We start from the raw sequence: 21,792 nt of genomic DNA, 5'->3' as shown, positions 1-21,792 counted from the left end.
GGCCATGTTGCAGGGCTTTGGGACTGCCTCATACCTGCAAGCGTCCGCCCCAGCTCTGCATGCGGCAGCAGATAAACCCACGGCTCATTCCCTGAGAGGGGACTGAGCTACGAATGCTCTCCTGGGCACCACAAAGGTGCATCTGACAGGACGGTCACAAGTCTTTCCTAATCGAAACATGCTTTGTAGACTGAAGAGAGCGAGGGATGAAGCCGTTTGAACCAAAGTTTGGCCACTGCATACGCACACAGGGCTATACGGCCCAATAGGACAAGGAGATCCGTATCTCTGCGTCCGCCTGGGAATCCACACCTCCACCACATCTAACAGGATGAACACCAGCTCGCGTTGCTCCACCACTCCCAGCAAGGCGAACGGGGACGAACAGCTGAAGGAACCCATCCAAATTTTCCGATGCAGCCCGCATTTCGTTTCAGCCATCTCACACGTATCGGTACGGCCCCGTCCTGCCCTGTCGGCCCTCTGGAGCGATGGCTGCAGCCACGTGGAAGCCGGCGAGCAGCCTCTGCTGCTTGTGAGTCCTTGGCACTTCTTCACGCCTCTCCTCTGCGTCGGGGCAGGAGTCTGGTGGTCCAGGAGCTGCTCTGAATACCCATGTCGGCCCCGAGCTGGGGTGTATTTCTTCCCTAGAGCCAACCAGCATTGGCACGGAACTGCTTCAAAACAGCACAGCCTTTGCCAGGGAATGGCTGCTTGAGAGACAGAAAAGGCATCTCTTCTCCCTGGTGCTTAACCATGTGCTGGGTTTAAAAACCTGTGGGTTTAAAGACCTCCTTATCAGCAGCGAACACAGAGCACAGCTCCCCGAGATGAAGGAAGCGTACCGAAACCCCACTCTCCTTTCCTGCATTTTCCCCCCTCTCCTTGGAACTCAGAACATGCAATATTAAAGTCACAAGTCAAACCATAATAATGAGGCGAAGAGAATTTTCTCCACCAAGTGCTGAGTTTGCAACTGGAGGAGCACTAGCAACTGGCAGCTGCCCACACAGCATCCCCTGGGCACGGACGGCGAGGCGGAGGGGCTGCGTCTGCTCCTCCGACCCAACATCCCCAAAGCACAGCGTCCTGCAAATTAATCAGCAATTCAAGCCTAAGCAAAACACCCTTAAATATTTTTTCGGGACTTTTTCAGAAGGAAGCAACAAGTAGAAAACGAAATACATGACCAGAGTCAGCACTTCGTGACTCAACAGAATACATAAATGACTCTTCCTTATGAACACGGCCTGCCTACAAACATCCACCTCGAAAATAATCCTGAATCAGAAGAGCAAGGAGGATGGTGGGGAGATCAGAGAGTTAGCGGTAGAAAGAAGAGGAACCGGCTGCTGGCAAGGGAGCTATCAGGAAAGGAGGCCCTATAGAGAAATTCCCCTTGAAAAGGAGACACAGGCACCTGGCTCTGCTGTTTTATCAGGTTTTTTTTGTCTTCCAGACAGGCCACAGGTTTTGACCATGAAAACACAGTAATTTTGCTGTAGGTGTTTCTTTTTTGCAAATTGAGAATTGTTGGCATTTTACATCACTGTTTGAGGAGTACTCTGCTTTTTAAAGAGTATTATTTTATAGGCGCTTTAACCTTAGAGAAATTAAGAGAATGTTTTCCTTTGAAGCCACAAAGCTGACACCTTTGGTACTGCATTTTTCACATCCAGGCTTTTTCTTCTCAAGCCGGTTTCAGCCAGGCCAGCCTTCCTTTCCACATCCGCATTTCTGCCGCCTAAGTATCTGTGGGTACAATGCAAACTACACAGCTACACCAGACCAACTTTTCCAACGGCGGCTCCAATGAACTCTTCCATGGCCCTGGAGCATCTGGAGCCACTGGGATTTCTGAAATAACATGATGAAATATCTGGGTGACTACACGGCCAATTTTAAGCAGCCAATTTCAAATTTCTGGTTGGTAGCGCACCAAGGGAGTGCAAGGTTCAAGAGCTGGCCATCACACAACGTGTTTCACAATGAATTCAGACTGTTTTTCTAACCCAGCTGTCTTGTTTAGAAACCAATACAACCCTCCAAGGTATACAAATAATTAATTTCAACCCAAGCTCTAAAGCAGCAGCTCCCAAACTTTCTTTCCCAGCTGCGACCTCATTTTGCAGACCAGTAACTCTGTGCAACCCCAAACCGCAGAATAAATACCGGACAAAATGAAATTTCTGCCAGGCTCACGACCTTGTTCATAACTTCCCTGAACCCCATTTCGGGGTCATCACCCCACTTTGGGAACCGACACAGTCGTAACACAAACGATGTCGGGAACGCAGACCCACCTACAGGGACGAGCCGCCGGCGCTCACGGGGCCACCAACGGCTCCAAGGCCACGGATGGGAGGCTGACCCCTGAAATACAAGGCTCAGGAGCCATGTCCACCATCCCCGCTCACCCTCTGGGGTCCTGGCCTTACCTCACAGACCTCTGTGCTGCTGCAGCCGTGGCAAGGAGGATGCCTCAAATCAAAATCCTCATTTTCGCCACGGCTTCAACGATATCCGTAGGGTTTTGCCCAGCAATGCCCACACCCACCCTGCAGCCCAGCTCTCTCCAGCCGGTTTCACAAACAGCAAAAACCAAAATGTGGATGTTACTTAACAGCGTCATAAATAAATCCCCTTCGAATTACCTCCCTTGGTATTTTTTATTGCTACAAGACAAATTTTAGCCTTAAGGGAACTACGCTGCTTTTTGTACACTGCTGAGGATGCAGTCAGTGTTACAGAGACAAATGATGAAGTAAAATGACCTGCTACCACTATGTAAATCTGGTAGCAGGAGCTAAGATTAGAATTAAGGCATTTTCGGTTCCCAGATCAGTTCCTAGACAATTATAGCTGTACAAATGGGACCTTTCTGGGCTGGGTATCAGAGACCAGAAAGGGGAAAACAAACCAACCAGAATCACTTTAGAAAAACTTACCTCCTCGTCTCTGGCCCCAAGCTCATGATTTTGGCATCATCCCTGATGGTGGTGACTTACAGAATAAAAAAAAAGGCAGCCAGCAAGTTCATGCAGAAGAGAGGGGGTAAAGCGAGACAGATCCTGGGGACGGATGTTTTGTGCCCTCTGCCATCTTGCTGAGATACATTTTAAAAGCTGAGAACCCCCCCAAAATGGTTTAACTGGATTGTGAGCTGGAGCAGCCCAGCGGTAAAGCCTGCAAAGCAACATTCCCTCCGTGCACACGCTGCTCCCCAGGTCCACAACCCGAACGTTAGACATTAGGATATTCCCATACACGTGCAGAAAACCAAGGGTAAAAATTTAGTCCTTTGGCTCCCTATTGCCGTTAAAATTAATTGCCACATAAAATTGCTGATTCCTACCAAATGAAGCTATACAATTTATCAACTCAAGGATAGAGCAAACTCACCAGTGGTTTAAATACATTACCTGAGTTATTACTAAATTTTGCACCAGTGACAGTTTTATGGATAATGTAGGTTTTCTAAATTCATTAGCATGGGACTAACTTTCAAAGCAAACAAAGACATTAAACAAACATCGCAATACTGCGTTCACAGGCAAAATAGATTTCCCTTTCCCTTCCAAAGCCACGCTGGGATACTCGGAGGAAAAAGAGGAAAGCAGCTCTGCCGTGGCTGTTTATTAGCACCCGAGTCAGCGAGGGCTGAGCTCAAAACTATTTCTTCCCTGTCGCTGACCTAATACGTGAGCAGGTCACTCACGGTGCTTCTCACTCAGCCTCCCCCTCTTAAATTGTTGAAGCATCATTTCTGTACCACAAAAGGAGCCCAGACCTGCTCCGGAGCCCTTTGCAGTTCATGGCACCTTCCCACTGACTTCAGCTGGCTTTAAACCAACAGCATGATATTGCTTAACTGAAGGGATGCTGCCATCTGGAATCTTCCCCATTTCAACCCAAGTTAAAACCAGTTTCGGGACCTGCTCCTGGGTGAACCCTCCTGCCCTTTTCCCGTTGATTAAACGTTTTCCTTCCCAGTGGATACAGGAAATACCTGCCAAGCTGACATGGGACCTGAACACACGGGAGAAAGAGAAAAATTGCATCTATGTGACTTGCTGTCCAACCAAAGGAGACACTGAAAGAAAGAGGAAAACCATTTTTTGGTCTTTCTTACAAGGGACATTACAAACAGTTTCAGAAGGAAGTACAAATTTTAAGCTGATACTGCTTCTTCTGCGAGAAATCTGATGATGGATGTTGTTTTAACCTATACTTGCTGGAAGAAATTACTAACATTGCTATAAAAAAAGAGAGACTGTAGGAAAAAAAAAGCTGTTTTTCTCCACTTTTCCATTCTGTTTACTCTGTGCATTTATCACCAGCATGTGCAGAAGCAGTCTCACTCTTTCCCCTGTGCAGGCAGTGAGTTAGTCACACTTTCCCCTGTTGTGTAGCTCCTTTAGTCAGCAGCAGGGAAGTGATAAAGATGAAAAAAACTAAACAAAAACAGGAAAACGCAATTGTAAAAAACATAGAAATTAGCAGGAGGTCCTTGCAGGCAAATGTAATATTCAAATCGATTTCGCTTGCTTTAATGTAGGAGATTGCAATCTGGAGAGGAGCTCCGTGCCTCTCCATGCAGCCTTTCCTCCAAAGGAAGTGCACGGAGGGTACGGGAGAGGGAGAACCAGACAGCAGAGCGGCAGCCCATGGATGTGAGAGCAGAGCTACAGGAGCCCCTGCTGCAGAGGGCCAGGACTTGCACCCCTGCAAACAGAGCGATGGGGGAAAGGTCTCTGAACCCTGGCACCTCCTCACTGGCAGGGTGAGCCAGGGAAACCCCTCCGACCCTCCTTCTCCAGCCTCCCGCTCCCCACATTCACGCTGGGAGAAGGAGGCAGGACAACGGGAGCCAAACTTCATACAACACTCGGTGAAACCTCTCTACCCAGCACCTTAACCGGGAGATAACATTGCGGTAATCTGCTTCACCGTCTGTGGCGAAAATGCTTGTTAGCTTTCAGAAAGCGCGAGAAATTGCTACGAGAGAACAGATAGTATAAAAACCGGAGTCAGTCACTGCTTCCAACCCGAGCAGCGCATTCACTCACGCTCACCAGGTGTTAAATAATCAGCCTGCAGCAGGAACGGCCCAAGTTTTGTGACCAGTGTAATGTAATTATGCACCACTGCTTCGTTCTTGGGGGTCTACTTATTTAAAATGCATTAAGGAAATAAATCACTGTTGATTGTCCCGTCCCCCTTCCCTTTTAAGCTAGGCTGGGGCAATAAATCTATACAAGAGTGACTCCTGTTTTAAATAGAACCAACAAAAGCAGTAACAATGAAGGCTCCCGAACTTTATTTCCAAAGTCACAGCCTCGCTTATTTTCCATTGAATTATTTGCTACAATAGATTCATGAAGCGACAAGGATACCAAATGACCCTAACATACCTTCAGAAAATGATCACCCCAGACCGTCTGGAACCACAGTGTTCTGGCAGTGGAATGGTTTTCCAGTCTTGGGACGTGCCCTTGACTACAAACAGACGGACTGATCACAGGCAGAGCAGGGAGAGGCTGCGACTTCACACTTGTTGGTTGCAAATCTGCACCGACCTTTCACGCAACGTAGGAAAGAAAAGGTAGGATCCTGCCTCGAAGACTTTGAGGTCCAAGTCCCACAGACACCCGCTGTGCAGGGCCAGAACTGGTTGCATCACCGCAGAGAGGCGGCGTGCGGGAGGAGCACCACTGAGTTTAACCAAAATCCAGGGAAGAAAGGGCTCGGTTATAGCTTTATTACAGTTTTGCCAACATGTGTGCGTGTGCACATACACCCACAGTCATGCCTCTAAACGATGGGGTTGATGTTCCACGGTGTCCAGCAGACGGTGGAAGAAAGAGGGGGTGAAGGTTGTTCTGCCTCCACTGCACCGTGGTTTTGGGGTGAAGCACAGGGTGCAAGTCCCCTCACTCTGATCTAGGGTTGCCCGCACCCCTCTTGTCCCCCAACTCAAAACACACCACCTGAAAGCATCCTCCTGGCTCCGCGAGGGCAACGATTGGCTTAAATGATCACGGAACGGTCTCGCATTTCTACACAAAACCCAACAAAACTAAACCTGAGCTACTCCCCACGCAGACCCCAGCCAGCTGGGGCTGGAAGCGGTTCAGCCCCATGCTCAGCTACGCCTTCCCAACCAGAACAGTCCTGACCTCCTTCTAGGAAAACCCTGTCACCAGCAACACGAGCTGGAATAAAAACACGTACAAACATGCTTGTACAGAAAAATGCTTCTCAGATAGTTTTTTCCTGTTCTGGTGTTAGTCATCAACCTCCAGAAGTACACTACACCGACCGAGTTTAGCCTGGCCAGGCACTTCTGTCAAATATTTAAAGGAAAAATGGCCAGCAAGAGGCTGAGCAATCTCATGTAAGCATTTCTGTCACCGACACAAATCTTAATTCTCTAAGGATCGTCTCATATGCCAATGGGAAGCTCAGTAAGGGATGAGATTTTTAATCTAATCTGCTTTCAAAATAATTTTGTTGGCATTGATTGTGCTTAATTGTATCTATGGGAAAGAATTTAAAGTAAGAGCAAATACATACATATATGAGCCAGACAAGTAAGTGTCTCTTACCATTACTGTTAGCTGATAATAACAAAGAACAACAACCTCAATATTAACGTTAGGTAAAATCACCTGGTCTCAGGAGCCAGCTCACAGCTGTGACTTTAAAAATTATTCCAGCATATACAATATTAAGCACAATTCTCAAAAGCAGCCTGGATTTAAAATTCTTTTGCTTGACTCTACCCCTGTCCCCCCAGAAAACAACCCCTAAAACCTCAGCTGTCTGTAAGCCCAGCTGTTTCCTGGCTTTCCTATGCAAATTGTTCTCCCTGGATTTTATTGTGTGCATGTATATGTCTCTTAAAATGCACTCAAGTTTGAATTAGGGGCCCTACTTCCATCAAAGGGAATACTTGTAAAATAAGCTTCATTCTCACAGTATGACACGGAATTATTATCCCATAACTCACGGGTGTCCTAGTGGTTCTGTATTAAACACAGCTCCGAAAAAGTCCCAGAGGGAAAAGCACATGAAGGGACACAAAGAGTCACTCGAATGTAAACCTGCAAAGCAAGGAATCTCCCATCTCCTTGCCAACCCGCAAAGCACTCACCACGTGTCTGGGTGAGGCCATGCCTCTTGCCTGACTTCTGAGTTTTCACCTATCATCAGGATTAACGAAACACAGATTACATTGCTGTGCAATTAGGTCAAATTAAAACTTAGCTTAAAGCAGGGAACACTTTCTTTTCAATTCCAATCAAAAGCATTTACTTAATGCTCAGTTTGATATTGGCACCTCCCTCCAGCATGACAAATTTAAAACTATTACTGTATGCCAGCAGGAAAACCAGAAAGCAAAAGTTACTGTGGTAGCTGGTCAGAAAGCACCCAAACAATTACCAGAAAATGATGAGATTTATGCTGCTGGTTTTCACGCATGTTCCCTCCCCAGTTTCCCACTGGCTTTCTGGCTTCCTCACATGACATTGAACACAAAAAAGAAACTCAAATGGTAAAAAGTTGCCCAAGTTATTTCCTGCCCCCCACTAAATCTGCTATTAAAGTGCTTCAGCCCAATGCCGTACCATCCACACCACTGTTCGTGCCCGAGCACCCGTCCTCACTGACCTTTCGTTCAAATTTGCTTGAGTTTTCTTTCCAACAGAAATGGATGCATGTTGCACAGCAAACACCCACAGAAACTCCCCAAACCTAGAAACACCTACAGCTCTTCAAGATTCTTTTAAAAGACCAAAGACTCTTTAACCAGCTGCACCTACGCAGCTCACCCTACAAAACAGCATTCTCTGTATTCATTTGGATAGCCAAGGCGGCACTGTGTGTATTTCAAAATACATATAATCCTGTATCATCACCACTGAAATAGTCTAATTCATCTTACTTATCAAATCCCAGCCTTAGGCCAAAGAATTTTTATGGTCAAACCAGAAATACCATTAGATTCCTAACAACGGCTGCCCTAACACGCACTGCCACGGTGCCAGCCTGAAAACTTTTCTTACGTGGGTCTTGAATATTTTATGCACAGGCTTTGCAGTATCTGACCCAAACACTGTCCTCAGCCACAGAAATGAACTCGGATGATATTCACGGAGTGGCAAATGCACGGACACCATCCGAGAGCAGAGTCTGCCCCACACTCTTTGGTAACTAAATGATAGTCTGTGGTAATAAAATATTTATTATGCTCTACACAGCGCTGCAATTGAATTGATGTACTTCCTCCCCTATCCATCAGAGTACACTGAAAGCCCTCTTTAACTTCACCTCAAGAAGTCTCAAATTACACATCTTTATTTTTCTTACCCATTTTCCTACAGGATTGTGTACCTGCAAGGAACCACTCGGCAGTTAAGGCAGTTTACCCAGAAATGCAGAGTGGTGTTTGTTTTTTTCTCCCCGTTGCCTCAATTTCTCTGGAAAAGACATCCCTGGCAGAGTGTCCAGAATCAATTTCCTAAATACAAACACACTGAACGGAGCAAAAAGCCACATTGCTCTTAAGTTACCCAGTGCTGTACCAGCCTCCAAAAGAATCCATCATGCGGCAGGAGAGGAAAATAATAAAAGCCCTGTTTGTGACGACGGCTTCATCCTGCTGCCCAGTACAGACCACTGACACTCTCCTTCCCTCCGCCGTGCCGTGGTGACACTCCTGTCTCGGTGCTCTCAGAAACAGCTCAATACTAAACTGGGAACCCGTCTGCCACAGCCACAATTCCGGCGGCCACTGATAAGGCAAGGCCAAGCAATAAAGAGGCGGCACCAGCGTGAGCCTCGGTTTGGGTCCCCCGGGAGCTGGCCAGGGGAATGCAAAGGGATGCTCGGCCCAGAGGTCGGTGCTCCTCGAGTCAAGGACCCGGCAGAAAACCCGTGCAGGAGCGGGCGGAGGGGGCTGCTGGGAGGCGAAGGATCCCACCCTGCCCTCCCTCGCTGGGTATGTTGCTGTTGGCAGCGCAACAGAGAGACCTGCAGGGGATGCAAGGAGTTGAAATGGAAAAACCAGGAAATAAAATGTAAAAAGTGTATTGTGAGCAAGTGACTGAAGGAAGTAGCAGAGCCCTTAGCAAATTGGTTATTTGTCTGGTTAGCTGATGCAGAAGTGGAACAGGAAATTAATTCAATATGCCACAGACTTACATTCCTCTATTATTTTCTGGGGGGTTTATTCCTTTTTTTTTTTTTTTTTCCCTCATATAGATATATAAGCCAAAAAGCAAAGTATTTCTGGGCAAGCTAGGAATTGAAGTTTACAAGACTCCAGTTAAAAAGATCTAATCATTGTTAGAGCTAGACTACAGACAGGCTTGAGAATGAAAGAATAAAATAAAACCAGTTAAGGAGAAAAGACCCTCTTCGGAAACCATTTGGCTGCCAGCAGTTCTTGATTTGTTGAAAAATATCCCAAACGAATAGGTAATACCATTACACTCACATAAACCTTTATGAACAAGTTACCACTCTCTGTGCCTTACAGGATATGGCAGCTTGCCAGTAATTCCACTTTAAATATGAAAATGGATATCAAATCCAACTTTCTAGATATAATAATGGCACAGGAGATTGATGGCATCACTATGCTGCACAATGACTATTTAAAACAGTTTTGGCTGCACTTACAAAGCTCCAGTGACCTCCAGAACTATAGAAACTGTGCGTATTGTTAGGAGGAAACAAAATTAGGGATTCACAATGAAGAACTAAAGTAATTCAGTGTTTTTCAAAGAGGTACGGACTGCAGTTAGCGCTTCTGCAATGACACCGGCACACGGCGTTGTGTTTAGAGAAGGAAGGAAGAAACACTCTAAATTTCCATAAATGAAATGTCCGCTGCCGTCTCGGCACTAACGGTGCCGGGGTGCCAGGGAATTGAAGCGGAATGGAAATAGATTTCTAGTCATCAGAAAAGTCAAGTTCTCCTGAGCATCATGGGGAACGTCACTCCCCCACTACACGGTCACATCACACGAGTGGGCAGTAAGAAGATGGCAAAAGGCAGGAAAGAAAGACAAAAGGGAATGAAGCTGGAGGAAGAAAATAGGAGGAAAAATGAGAAGCTGGGACTAAAGCTGAAGGCAGAGTGGATGGAGTAAGACAAGCCAGAGAAAGACAGACAAAGCAGAGGAGGCACCCCCATCACACCTACTGCTGACTCACATTTCGGGTTACTTTCATTATTTCTTTGTATTCCGGCAGCATCTGGCATCTGCTGCTGAGATCAGAGCCATGTCGTGCCAAGCGTGAATCAAGACCTTTCTGCTCACGAGCTGAAGATCCAAACAGGCCAAAGGGAAAACAGAGTGAGGGACCTCACCAGCCCTGCCTGGGGTGGCCAGGAGCCACAGCACCAACAAACCCACCCGCTTTGCACCCAACCACTGTCCTGGCCGTGCGAGGAGGACACAGAGCACACCTATTTTTTTCTACAGCAAGAGCTGATTCTTCCAAGGGGTTTTTAAAAGCTCTCAGGATCCGTCTGCCGCTCCGTAAGGATGGGTCAGGTGTTTGGGTTTGTCAGGCACTGTGTCTGCATTTGCTGCTGTAAGAAACCAGGGTGGTTTCCCCGTGGTCCCTGTCTCCAAGGGCGCAGTTATTACCGCATGGGTCCATGGAACAGGTCTTCTGTGAACCTACAGGAAAGCTGCAAGGAACATGGTTGAAAGGCACAGCCCAACTTCAACAGGCAGCAGCTACAACCCACGCAGGTTGCCATCAGGAACCGAGCAGGTTCTTCCAAGCATCCAGGCGTGTCACAGTGCAGGTCCACGGCCAACATTTAAACTCATTTCACACCCATCAGGCTACAACAATCCCAGGGCTGAGGCTCCTGGGCTCGCCCCTGGACTCCCTCGCACCCTCCGGGCTCTGTAGTTTCAATTAACTTGTGGCTATAAAAAGTCAGGAGAGCATTCCTCTTGTATTGTACCATGGAGCTCTGCAGAACTAATTATTTTGCAAATAGGGCTCTAAATCATTAACAAAAAAATGTTGATTATAGCATCTGCAATCATTATTTGGCCCATTACTTAAAAAGCTGGATGCGATCAATAGGATGGGGAATAGCTGGTGTAACGCTTCCACAGCTCAAGAACCCGGGATGTCAGAAAAGGAGCACTGCCTGTAACAGTTACACTTGGGCTCTATGAGTACTTTGTAATCAGACCAATACAATAAGTCCTTCATCCCCAAGCACTTAAAAAAGCTGCCAGATATCATTAAAAGAATGAAAATACTGTGGTATTTTCTCCCAGGCCTTTTGTCTCTTCTTCCTATTCTTTGGAACATTCATAAACTTACATTTGTACATTTCCCCATTAGATTTCTTAGATAAATATTTTAACTAAGTCAAAATACCACAACTTGAAACAGGGATGATTTTTCTTTGTTTACTTTCTTCCATGCTGGCTGCCGCCTCTGGGAGTTGTTCCTTCCAACGGCAGCTGCTGCAAAACGTGCAGCGGGGGCACAGGTGCCCCACACGTCCCACCGCTTTCCCCTCCTGCAGGCAGCACACAGATGAGTCCCACCACCACCTCAGTCTCCAAAAGAGGCATTTATAGCAGGATACCACTGCCTGTGGCCTCCACCGTGCCATCTCCAGCGGTACCAGAATGCAAAGTCAGGCCTGGAAGGCATCTTCCACAGAGAACCGCGTGGCATTGCCCTTTGGACAGCCAAGCAGAGCACTCTTCCTGAAATTTTGCTGCTGTCAGGAACACGGAATCACAGGATGGTTTGGGTTGGAAGGGACCTCGAAGACCATCCAGTTCCAACCCCCCTGCCATGGGCAGGGACACCTCCCACCAGACCAGGCTGCTCCAAGCCCCATCCAGCCTGGCCTTGAGCACTGCCAGGGATGGAGCATCCACAACTTCCTCAGGCAACCTGTTCCAGTATCTCACCACCTTTAGGCTAAAGAACTTCTTCCTTTTATCTAGTCTAAACTTGCCCTTTTCCAGCTTCCAACCATCACCCCTCATCCTGTCACTGCGGGCCCTTGTAAAAAGTCCCTCCCCAGCCTTCTTGTAGGCCCCCTTCAGGCACTGGAACGCTGCTATGAGGTCTCCTTGGAGCTTTCTCTTTTCCAGGCTGAACAAGCCCAACTCTCTCAGCCTGTCCTCATAGGAAAGGTGTTCCAACCCTCTGACCATCTCGGTAGCCCTCCTCTGGACTCACTCCAGCAGCTCCATGTCTTTTTTGTGCTGGGGGTTCCAGAGCTGGATGCAGTATTCCAGGTGGGGTCTCACCAGAGCGGAGCAGAGGGGCAGAATCCCCTCCCTCGACCTGCTGGCCACGCTGCTCTGGAGGCAGCCCAGGACAGGGTTGGCTTCCTGGGCTGTGAGCGCACACTGTTGTACTGAGTACCCAGATGCTTGTCCTCCATCCTGGAAAAATGTGTGCATCTCTCAGGCTTTGGCAGGGACTTTGATCTAAAGCCTATCTGGAGTGGCCATGTGCTGAAGCGACCGACCGTCAGGAGCTGCCACCCTCGCTGGCAGACGATGACACGAGCAGTTTATCCCTGGCTACTTGCTGCATGACTAGAGGCTAGCTGCTGCAGCACACACAGATGTGCTCCACCAAGTCCAACGGGATAATCCAAAGCTCCAGCACAAAGACACTGAGTTTATGGCTAAAATGTTATGAAGGTCCCACTCCCCCGAGGCAAACGCTCCACAGGAACTCAGGGCTCTGCGGCTGGAAGGGACCTCACCGACCAACTCCTTCGGGCCATGAAGTTCGAAAAACTTCATTCTTCAGCTGAATAAAAGCTTTCTTCTAAATTCAGCCTAAATTTATCGATGTGGTGGCTAGCAGCACAGACAGCATCCCCGGCAGGGTCTCCCGGTGTGCTCCGCGGAGGCAATCCTAACACCCCTCTCTGCCGGTTCCCCGCCTGACACGCACATGTTTTCTTCGTGACTCACCCCGCTCTGGTAGCTAACTGACGTCCTTTTAGCAAATGTTTCTCGCTTGCCTCCCCACCTCGATTATTTCTTCCTCTCAGAGCTTTTCTCCAGCCTCACATCCTTGCCATGGCCGCGTTATCCCTTCCCTTCTTGCCTGATCAGAGGTTCTGTGCTGGCTCCTCTCCAACTCCACTCTTCAATGCAATCAATTCACTTAAGAGCCTGGCAAGCTGCTTTTTTTTTTTTTTTTTTTTTCCCATGTCTGTTTTGCACGGTTTCAAAGCAATGAGGGGAAAAAAAAAAAAAAGAAAGAAAGAAAGAAAAGACATTTTTTTCCAGTATGAAAAATAAAAACCTTACGTTGTGGCAGCTTCGCTTGCCCATAAACAAGGCACTTCTTTGAAATAATGAATACAATAGCTGGTACGGTAAAACAGCTCATGATGGAGGTGCATGGAAAGGAGAGAGAATGGAAGTGCAACTTCCTCACCTGCCTCTAAGGAAAGATGCCAAGTCAGCCAAAATAAAGGAAAAAGAATGAACTTCCCTGACCTCTCCGAATTTGGACAGAGAATTGCAAACGAACCATCTCCTACTTCTGTTTTTAAACCTTTATTTCACTATCGAAAAAAAGCAGGAAAACCCAAAGATAAATAGAGTACATCAAACGCAAGCAGGTAGTGCATAACTGAAGCCCTATGCTGCTCCCTTGCAATACTGGGTATACTGGTCATATATATATTGGGTGTACCAGCACCGCAAGCCCAAAATAAAGATAAAATCCCAAACAAGAGACCTTCCTTGTGCTAATTAGAGCCTTTTACAGAAAGTGACCAGACCCCCTCGCAATCACCAAGCTGACAGAGACTCGTCTCTGACGTACCACTGAGACGAGCCGGGCCATGCCCACGGGTGCCGCAAGGTCCCTGTGGCCAAACCGGCCACCGCGACCCCCTGCGTCGTGCCACCGGTCCCGAGCTGCGAGTCATCTCCGCCCGCAGCAGCACTACCCTTCCTACCGCTGGCGTAGCCATTAAAAGGGTTTATTCCTGCGGTTAGTTTATATGCTCCAGCTCATTAACATCTCCTAATACCAGAACTTGAGGCTAATTAGGCATGGCAATCCTGAGGAACATATTCTCCGTTCATCTTCCCAAAGCAGGACGCTCCTTGGCGGCCCAGCTGCAGCTCCACATGCTACCATGAGGGTATCACCCTGGAAATAAAAATACCACAGGATCCCACACATTACACAGCAGGGTTGCTGTACTTGTTAGTTGGTGGCACGGTTTACAGGCTGTTTTGCTTAAAAATTGGAAGCAACTCTGCCATCAAGGCAGATTCCTGCTCAGCAGCCTCAGGGAATTTCTCCAATAGTTATCGATACACCAGGGCTTTCATAATAAAAGCTACTGACTTGAAAGCGAAGGGGCAAAGTGGTTAGAAAACTTAGGAGACTTAAATAAAAGGCATTTGACAGAAGAATGCTAGTGGGGATTTTCTCACCGTGGCTACAAATGCACAGGAGCAAACAGGCCATGGCACCTGAGACAAGCTTCATGGACATGAACTACTCCCAGGAGCAGCCTGTCCATCTACACATCACCTAAGAGTAACACCCACTACAGCAACAGGCACCCAAGGAACACCGACAGACAAACAACGGGAGCTAGGACCAACACCAACCACTTCTTTAAGCACAGGAGCTCGTGAAACCTGTTTTCCCACATCTTCTGGACCACAGAATTGCTGACCAAAGCTTGTCCAGAACTGGGACGTATCAAATCTACCTTTGCACACTGGATGCCTCACGTTCTACGTCTTCCTTCAGCACAAACATTTCAGCGGTTGTTTTCTTCTGCCTGTTTTCAAAGTTCATCACCTCCAACGCCTTCACCCTGGGTCCGCTTAAAATGGCTCCAAGGGTTTACCAGTTGGGAAGGAAAGCGGCACTGGCTGAACTTCTCTGGTCACCATTTCAAATTCCCACAGCCTTCATTTCAACACCTGCTTTTTTATAACTAAAGGCAGCGATACTTACAAAGCATCTTTTAAAGAACTACAGCAAAATTACCTACAGGCACCATATTTTTATCCTAAAGCACCCCATGAATGCACATATATCACTTCCCTGCATCAGTCACTGGAAAACAGGGACCTCGGAGGAATCAAACTGCAGCTACAGACAGCACGAAGGATGACTTCATGCCTTCCTGCTCTTGACATGTCTAGTATCTCTACTGATGAGAAGAGCAAATGAAGGATGCAGTGTGTCACCATGAGAGGGGGCGACAGAAGCGATGGAACAGCGGTGTCCCCCTCTGAATCACCCACAGCAATTCTTCTGTCGGGTTTTTTTTTTCTCCTCATTTTGAAATCCTTCCTCTGAGAACTGAGTGAGCTTCAACGTTGGAAACCTGAGCCAAATTCACTACCTGAGGCAGCAGAGACCTGCCTTCAGCTGCCCTCAGACTTTCATTTTTGGAACGGATTCATTTCCAAAAGCTCCTATAAACCTGGCTGTATCGGTCAACAGATTACAAGATGAAAACGGGAAAAAATCCTGGAGAGAGATGAAGCGTCCACCAAAAGCCCTAATTTGAAGGCAGCCTAAATGCAAACTTTCCCTCACTAGACACCTTGAGATCAACATACTTATCCACTCTTCCTCTGCACCTCTTCCACACCACCAACAGACAGCTCCAGCCAACTTTAAAACTTCACATGGGGAAAATGTACCCAAAACTCCAGGAGGAAAACCAAAACAAGGCATTTCGTTTCGGGCCAGCTCAGTTCAAATTGGAATTTTGTTTGTTTTGAACTGACCGAGCCGTTGGCCTGTGGGAGTCCAGCAAAGCATTAACCCACTTTACTAGGCAAGCAACCCATCCAGCTCCTGGGCACCAAAGCATTGGGCTTGGCACCGAAATTAAGGCTGGGGCTCTGAAGCTCGGCTCTGCGCACGCACCACGCGCCATGGCGTGAGTCCCCACACCTCCGCGGGCTCGCCAGCCCGCTCCCACGGAGAACCAGGAGAACCAGCACTTTCGGAGGAGCAGAAAACAAAGCAGCCTGTCGTCTGCAGAGGCGCCAGGGTTTTTGTTTTCCTCCGAGCAAACCTGGCAGCGCGAGCCAAGCGTCACACTTCTGCGCCCCGTGTTTTGCTGCATGATCCCTGGCAAAGCGGCCGGCTTAGCGCGTGAGCGATGAAAAACATAGCGTGAATTCTGCAGCGATACAGGGTTAATATTAATTAGACTGTGCTTGAGGAGTAGCTGTGTGAGCGGCACAGTTTTGTTCCCGTGCTCTCGCAGGGGATTAGCTGTTGGCAGAGCGGCGATGCCGGCAGGAGACTCCACCATCCGAGCTGTTTCCTGGCACTGGGCTGGTTGGGCTGGAGCTGATTCTCGCTCTCTGGAGAAGTAGGGATTTTTTTTAAACATTTCTGAATCCTTGCAGTGGCCTCAGTAATGGCCAGCAGCCCTCGTCCCCCAGGAGCCCTCCACCACCTCCCCCACCACGCCCAAAGCACACAGTGGTGTCCTGCTTTGCGGTGCTGGCTCAGTAACGCACAATTAGCACAGTAACACGCAATTAGCACCCAACAGGACGAGGATCCTTCTTCGTGTCTTCTGGCCAGATGTGCACCCACTAGAGCAGATGGCAGTGAAGAGGTGACACATGTACCCCAGCCACGAGACGTGACCTACCTGGGATAACCCTCACCCTTGCTCCACCACCGGTGTCCCAAACGGAGCCCTCCAGTCCATGGGAGAGCTCTGCTTCTACAGGTTTTACATGGATTAGATGACTTTAATTAATCTTTTACTGATTAAGGCTCAGATGTAATTATATAGCCAGTATATCAACATCTGCCCTCTCTTTGACAACTCCCAGACCACATCTCCCACTCACGCCGCTGACGTACTGGAGTGACGCCAGAAGACGAGCCCCAGCCGCCCTGTTGCAGGGCACGCTGCTGCACTTCTTACAGCTTTGCAACTAATTTTTTTTTTTTTTTTTAAATAAAAGGGCAGAGAAATTTGTAGAACGCACACACAAAAAGCAGCTACTGAAGCTGTCTCTGCAGAGAAAGCCACCTTCGCTGGAGCACAGCCCGCAGGTACGCAGGACTGCTCCCTGCAACGGCAACGCTCGGATTTGGGGCAGCACTACCGGGGCTTTAAACTGAGCAGGCGTTTCTCTCCATCTTCACTTTAAGCAGTATTGTGCTGTTCCAGTATTGTACCAGTGAACTCACAGTGACCTTGTCAAATAAATATTTTTCCCGAGGTAACACTGTTTTAAATATATCCATTTAGTTTCCTTATTTGAAAACACTGGACAAATTAAACGACTGTAAAATTTGACTTTCCAGTATTTAGTATTCAGATAAACTCCTACAGCACCCTTTTCCATGGCAGCCAGCCCATATTTCCAAGTAACAAAAATTTCAAAAAGCCAACTACGCTTTTCAGTATCTGCACATTAATCATCGCTCCCAGTTCAAGAACCCTTTTGGAGTTCAAACAAGAAAGTGTGAGGAAGAGGAATGTGTGTGCAACACACTCCCCTCCAAAGAAGCTGCAGCCAAACCACCCCATACAGCCTGACACGCTCCTACCACGGACCCCATCCCCAAGCAGGGATCGCCCACCAGCTCTAGGAGGCTTCCCTATCGCTCGCATCAAGACTGGACTGTCAGAAGGATTTCTGCACGACCGAGGGAAACCACGAAGCTGGTGAAAACACTGCTGAGTGAAGCTCTGTGCTCCAGAAGAAGTCACGCTAATTGAATGTGACTTCAAAATATTTCAGATTCTCAGCGAGGATTTGGTAGCAGAGGAGAACACACTGTGACGGACCGTCTATCTAACGCGGTATGAAAAGCAGTTTCAGGACACACTGCCAAAAAGTGTCCAACGGGCTAAAATATGCCTGTCGATAGATAAGCAGAGGATGTTTCCGATGGCAAGAGCAGGGAGGAGGGAGCGGGTCGGCCGTGGCCGCAGCCAGGGCAGCTTGGACCCCTTGGCAGCGCCAGGGGCTCTGCCCAACGGCCCCGGCGTTGCAGCGAGCGCTGGGAGAGAAGCGTCGCCGTGCAGAGCGCCCGACGCACGTCTCTGGTTTTATTGGATTTTCCTCTGCTCCCGCATTTTGAGAAAGGTTAAATATGTCAAGCATTAGTTTACAAAACCTCCCCGACGAATCCTCTTACTCACATGATCTTTCTAAAGAGTCCCAATCTTTTCAGCTACGCAGAACTGACACCATTAGCTCCGACCATTTCAGCTGCCGCCTCCCAAAACTCGGGGGTTCCCGTGCCACAGAGGCGAGGCGCTGACCCCCACACAATACCCCCATCAGGACGCTACGGACACCCGCCTAAGAGCGTGACCATATTTTCCGTATCTTCTCACCCACCCTTCCTACGGCCTAACGTCTTGTTTGATCTTTTGTGACTGCGGCTGCACGCTGAGCAGATGTCTTCATCGAGCTGTCCGCAGCGACCCTCGGGTCTTTTTCCCCAGTGGTTCCAGTTCATTTACAGCGCAGCAATGTGTACGAGGAGCTCGGACTGCTCCTTCCCGGCCGCCTAACCTTGCGGTTGGCAGTGGTGACTTTCATCTGCCCCTGGGCTCCTCCTTCACTTCAGTTCCGCCACCTTCTTCACGGGGCTGTCTCCCACCGGTGACACCATGCTGTCTCCTGCTGCCTTCATGCCACCAACTCACTGTTCACCTCTTTTTTGCAGGTTATTAATGAAAATATTCAGACATACAGCCATGATGCAGACACTTAGAGCAGTCCAGCATCAACATTTTCCATGAAAAAAGCTGATGCTTTTACTTGTTTTCTGTTCTAATGCAGAGCAAGCTTTTCGGACCCCACAACACTTGCTTAAACAGAGGCTCTTTGAAAGTCACAAGCTGCATCTGCTGGTTCTCGGAGACCTACCACTTTGCTGACGTACTATTTAAAACAGATTTGTGATTTTTGTTTTTCTCTTATCGCATTCTTCTCATGTAGATATGTTTTTTGGAAGAGCTGGTACTCAGATGAAGCACACAACTGCCCTCCCCTCCTATTATCTGTAAAAACCCCCAAGCAGGTAAACCACATGGAGACACACGTTGTGCAGACCCAGGCAGGCAAGAACCCTCGTTAGTGGTGGGTACTGGAGGCAGAAAAAAACAAGCAAAGGAGATGTGAACGTGACCCTGGAAAGCAGCAGACGAAGGGGACTTCTCCGATGGAGCTCCTGCACTGGCAACCTGGGGGACATCCGAATGTCCTGCTGCATCCAGAGGAGAGGCCACGTGGGTGGGAAAGCACAGAGACGCACCAGCTGTACCCTGGGAGCACCGCCCATGGCCACAAAAAGCAAAACGTAAAGATTTGTTACTTTTTTTTTTAAACTGTAATACATTATTTTAATGCTATAGCACAGTTTTTGTCGGGTTTCTACAGCTTTAGGAACAAGCCACGGTCTCCACAAGCTTTCGCCCCCTGGGAGCATGACACCAGCACCTCACCACAGCACAAGCTGAGCCACGGGAGATGCCATCGAGCCCGGAGGCACAGACCCACAGGGACACGGGTCGCGCTGGCCCAAGGCCTGCAGGACGAGGTTGCCTGCTGCAGCCCCTCCAGCCTGCCGCTCCCCCGCCCCCGTCGCTCCTCATCGGCGCGCGCCCGCCGCCCGCGTCCCGCGCACTCAGCTCCGACACCGCCGCCTCAAAGAAGCTGACCTGGTCTAGATATTAACTGGGTCTGGCCTGTGCAAACCGCTGACGCAGAGACCACACGTCTTCTCTCCTCTATCTCCAGCCTCATTCACGGCTGCTGTTAACCCCCAGAAGTCCACCGGAGTGGACAGCCTCCCTCTCTTCTTTTCCCACGTCTTCCTACAAACCCTCTTCCACCTCCACCTCAGCGCCCCGATTTTCACAGCAGGTTTTACCAGCCCACCCCTTGGCTTCACCTGGGCCATTTTCCGTTTTCTGGAGGTTTCCGCTTGGTTTCACCCATTTTTCCTCCGCCATGAGGAGCGCCAGCCCGCTCTGCCCAACACCTCCCGACTCGTCCTGTTTTGGCCAGCAAAGCAACAACAAAGTCAAGCAAGAGCTGGAAACGCCCTGGTGTTAAGATCTACTTAATAAGTTCTCCGCCAGGTCCTGCGTATCTATTCTTGCGGGCATAAAGATCTGTGTCAGCAGCCACAACACGGATTTACACTCCCAGCACAATTCCGAGCAGCATTTAAAGATTTTTAACGACCGTCCCTTTGTCCCAGGGAGTCAAGCGCTGATCGAGTGTCACAACGTGACACATGAATGCACAACACAACGGAGGTTTGACAGGCAGCAACATTGTAATATGATAATTCCTCTTTGTCCCTTAATCGCCTCTGTTTTTTGCAGACTTGATTCACTTACCAACATGTGATCAATCACTGCCTTTTTCACTGAGATAATTTTTTGCCCTCTATCTAAATGGCTCCTGTCAAAGGGAACCCAGCACTAAATTAAAGCTGATATGCTTGTCTCTGCCCTTTTGTTTGTTGACTTCTTCTCGCACACAATTGATTTTAAATAGATTTTTTTTTTTATGGGTTCCACCACCATTTAAGTATATGTATTTTTAAAAATCTGGCTCCTTGAAATTAACAACGGATACGCACGCCTTTAGAAAGGGTCTCGCGTACACAGTTTAATGGAGAGGAATAAATACAAGAGTACGCAAGTGTATCAAGTCCCCACTAGACGTGGAGTAAGTTGCCTGTTTAGAGCTTCCCACGTGCTCTATTTAAAACTGGAAGATGACAGTCGAGTCTCAAGATTTGTGAATGTAACGAAAAAAAAGGACGGTGTAATTTAACGTGAAAGGAAGCAAGGCAAAAAATCACTTGTTCTGACTCTGGAAGGAATCAGGATTTAGCTGAAGGCCAACACAGAACTTCTCAGACATATCTCACTGCTATTTGCACACCCTGATGGGCACCTCCTTAACAATAGGTAAGAGGTCTTTAGGGGCACAAGCACGGAAGAAACAAGAATCTGCCTTTGTGAAGAAAGCAAAGAGGTGTTTTTGCAGCTCTCAGGTGCTCATCAGATGTGTCCCAAACAGCTCTGCACCGCCTGGGGCAGAGGCAGAGGAGCCACAACTGCACCAGCCCAAGCCCCTCCAAGCAGAACCGTGCACACGCAAACCACCCAAAACCTCTGCCTCGCTGCCTCGCTCTTTCCCCAGTTTCCTCAAGCACACCCATGCTGTGTTCAAAACCCCAAAACTTTTGCCCTTTCCCTCCGGCTCCTCTCTCCCGTGCCCACCTCTTCTGCGTTGGGTCTTCCACACCTTGCCCTCACACAGAACCTCAGCTCGTTCCTGCTGAAGCCAACAGCACAGCGCCCGCGGATCCAAACGAAGGTGGGAACCTGCTCTCTGGTCACCATGACTCCTCTGCCCGCATCTGCTCGGCGACTGCTGTGGGGCAAGAGAAACTGCAGAAACCCTCAGGTGCATCTTCATCCCTACCATCCCGAGCAGATACCTGCACAGCCCCTCCCCGGCTGCTCCTCACCACGGTACGGGTACTTTGTGGTAACAAAACGGAGCGATTTCAAAGCTAGGCACGATGACGCTTATTTAATTCATCGAATGACAGTAGATTTTTGGTTGTGCTGTGCATTATAAACTATTCTACATGGTTTCAGCACTTGTGCTGGATATGCACATAAGGCACTTAAGACTTTGCCAAGATCTTCTAATAGGCACATCATAATCAGCTGTATAATATAAAGAATCACCTCTT

The sequence above is a fragment of the Leptosomus discolor genome, chromosome 6 (assembly GCF_034619465.1).
Source record: "Leptosomus discolor isolate bLepDis1 chromosome 6, bLepDis1.hap2, whole genome shotgun sequence".
NCBI classification, from domain to species: Eukaryota; Metazoa; Chordata; class Aves; order Leptosomiformes; family Leptosomidae; genus Leptosomus; species Leptosomus discolor.
This window is presented reverse-complemented; position numbering follows the sequence as displayed.